Source organism: Pogoniulus pusillus, chromosome 2 (assembly GCF_015220805.1).
Source record: "Pogoniulus pusillus isolate bPogPus1 chromosome 2, bPogPus1.pri, whole genome shotgun sequence".
Classification (NCBI taxonomy): Eukaryota; Metazoa; Chordata; class Aves; order Piciformes; family Lybiidae; genus Pogoniulus; species Pogoniulus pusillus.
In genome coordinates this window covers 7,642,128-7,645,130 of record NC_087265.1, presented here as the reverse complement: position 1 = coordinate 7,645,130, position 3,003 = coordinate 7,642,128, and the positions used below count along the sequence as shown (strand labels likewise).

General features: G+C 52.9%; 1 long non-coding RNA gene across 1 annotated transcript; it reads left to right on the top strand.

The window, feature by feature from the left end:
• Window positions 1-414: 414 nt before the first annotated feature.
• On the top strand, window positions 415-1,705 carry LOC135187571 (uncharacterized). The gene is made up of 2 exons (XR_010307373.1): window positions 415-670; window positions 874-1,705. It is a non-coding gene; the product is annotated as an uncharacterized LOC135187571 (long non-coding RNA).
• Window positions 1,706-3,003: the final 1,298 nt, after the last annotated feature.

The following is a 3,003-nucleotide window of genomic DNA, read 5'->3' as shown; positions in this document are numbered from 1 at the left end:
CACGCAGAACTCGCCCCTGCTCCTGCGTGTCGGTGCCTGGGAAAGGGAAGCAGCTGGTGATGAGTGAGCAAAGGACCGACTGCATATCCTGTTTGCCAGGAGCTCGTTTTCAGAGTTCCAGACGCCTGCTAGCTTCTGGGAGAAAGGCTGGATGGGAAGGAGAGAGGTGCCACCTTGTGTGGAAATGCTTCAGCGTGCAGCAGGCACAGGGGGAGCTGCTTCTCCTTTGCGTGTCCTGGAGAAGCTTTTCACTGAGCACTGAGATGCAGCCAGCTCCTCATCAGACCACTCCAGCTGTTCAGAAATGCAGGGTGGCACAGGACCACTGCCACTCAACGTCGGAAGATGCAGTTTGCATTCTAAAGTACTTTGCCTTGTTCTTCCTCTTGCTGATGTGTCCTTTTTGCCTCACTGAGCACATCCCTGCTCTGCCCCTGCCTCATGCCCAGGTGTTGCTGGGACAGAATCCCAGGCCAGCCATGAGCTGCAGGTTGGAGTCAGCCAGGACACCTGGCTCAAGATGCCTCCAGGTGTATCCCATCCCATAAACACCACACTCAGCATAAAGGGTGAAGTTTGCAGAGGAGAAAGTTCTTCCTGCTTGGACTCCTGCTCCTGTGCTGGCTCCTCCTGACCATGCTCCTTTTCCTGAGGACTTGCCTCTAGTTTGGTATGGCCATTCTGCATTCCCTGGGCTGATTATGACTTTACAGTGGGGTTAGTTTGGCTCTTTGGTTTGCAACCCGTGGGGCTTCTCCCCTTTCTCTGCTGGGCAGGGGTAATCAGGTGATGGAGCAGCTCCTGGAGTTTAGCCCCAGACATGAGCTGGACATAGACACCCTGCCATGAAGTGAATGCCTGTTTTTTTTTCAGCCCATGGAAAGATCCTTCTCTGACTCTCAGCCCCAGCTGCACAGCACCAAGCAGGGATCCCCAGGTGATGCCAGAGTGGAAAAAGCTTCATTTATTCAGCACTAAATAGGCACCCTTGGGGGGTGGGGGGATCACTCCCAAAGTCCCAGGGGGTCCCGAGGTGAGCCGAAGTTTTTGTGGCTATTAATACAGGCAGGATCTTTCACTAAGTCACACCTGCCTGATGCAATTATTCCTTCTGCCTACATTCATGGGCTGTGACTCACTGGAGTGTTTGGTCATCCACACCTGCACAGACAGTCAGGCCCCTCTCACCTGCTTAAGACCCAAACTCCCTTTCTTCTCTGTCTTTAACTGGCACATTGACTGAATGAAAAGCTCAAAGACAGCACAAGCTTATTCTACAGCTTCTGAGAATCTTTGTAGGTATTCCAAAGCAGGAGTGAGCTCGTGGGAAACAAAACCTTGGTTTTGAAAGGTGAGGTTGAGGAATAGGCTTTAAGGCCTGATTTTTGAGGTGACACAGGCAGAGGAAGGCTCTGAGGGGGGCTGCAGCTCCCAGAGAGCAGAGGCTGAGCGGTGAGGGCTCTGCTCCTGCCCAGGTGATGCCTGCTGCCCCAGCATTCCAGAGGAACCATGCCCTGCAGCCTTCCTGCTTCTAGGTCAGTCCTCACGCTTTGGGGTTGGAATGCTGCCACTGCCAAGGCTGGGTCTCTGCAGAGGGCCAGCTCTGGGGTCTTTTCCGTGGAGGAGGCAAGGCAAAAGCAGCAAAACTGAGGCAGACCGGTGAAAGAGGCTCCTTCTGCCCATTTGTGGCCCTAGCAAAGGTGATGCCTGATAGCCATGCTTCTGGGTTTCAGGTGCTTCCCTCTGCTGCCCTCCTGCCTGCCCAGCCCAGTGCCTAGAATGCCTCCGCTGGCTCATTCCTCATGGCAGGTAATGAGACAAAGGCAACTTAATTAACCCGGGGCGGGCAGCCTGCCAATCGATCCTGCACTTAGCACTTCAGGACAATTAATACCTGAGCTGTTCACTGCCAATAGCCAGCTGCCTGGGGCTACATTCTGGCAGGAGCCAGGTGAGCAGGTATTGTCCTTGTAGCTGCTCTTTGTTCCCAGATGCCTCTCACTTTGCTAGGTTCTGAAAGCCCTTCCTTTGCTTAGCCGGCAGTTGCGACCCTGTCATTCATCTGGGTTTCAGATGATCACCGACTCTGAGGTTTCCTTGTGGCTTTGCAAAAACGAGCCTTAAACAAGCTATAAATAGCATAAAGGCCAGTGGAGCAAAGCATCCTTGTCACAGCCGCGACCTGGCTTTGTTTCTTTCTTGGTGCTGATAGTCCTGTCCAGGGTGAGCAGATGCTCTGGGCAGGAGGTGTCTCTCAACTGTTTAACTGCACCCTCCCCTGTACCTGCTCCCCCAGGCGCTTCTTGGAGCTAAGCCATGGCAGCAGCACTTGGGAATGGTCCACAGCATGTTTCAGCCGTGCCTTATCCTGCACACAACTGCGCTTCTGTGGTGGATTAGGAACTTTCCACCCCCTACTATTGAAGTTTACTAGACTAGCTCAGATGGCTTGGGAAGTAAGACCACAGAGTGTCAGGGGCTGGAAGTGACCTCCAAAGATCATCTGGTCCAGCCCTCCTGCCAGAGCAGGATCACCTAGAGCAGATCACACTGGAATGCATTCAGGCAGGTCTTGAGTATCTCCAGAGAGAGAGAATCCACAACCTCCCTGGGCAGCCTGTTGCCATGCTCTTGTCACCCTCAGTGAAAAACTTCTTCCTCAGGTTCACATGGAACCTCTTATGCATCACCTTCCACCCACTGCCCCTTTTCCTGTCACTGGGCATCACCCAGCAGAGCCTGGCTCCATCCTCCTGGCACTCATCCCTTACATATTTATAAACATGAGTGGGGTCACCCTGTAGTTTCCTCCTCTCCAAGTTAAAAAGCCCCAGTGATATGAGAAAAGGGGATAGAGAACATAGAGTGTAGCAACCTAGTTAGACCATTAACTGTGTAACTGTGTAATATCATCAACCAGATAAACACAAAGGAAGGGGGGGGGGGGGGGGGGGGGGTTTAAGCTTGAGAGGGTCTTGAAGCACTCTCATGGAGAGGAAGAAT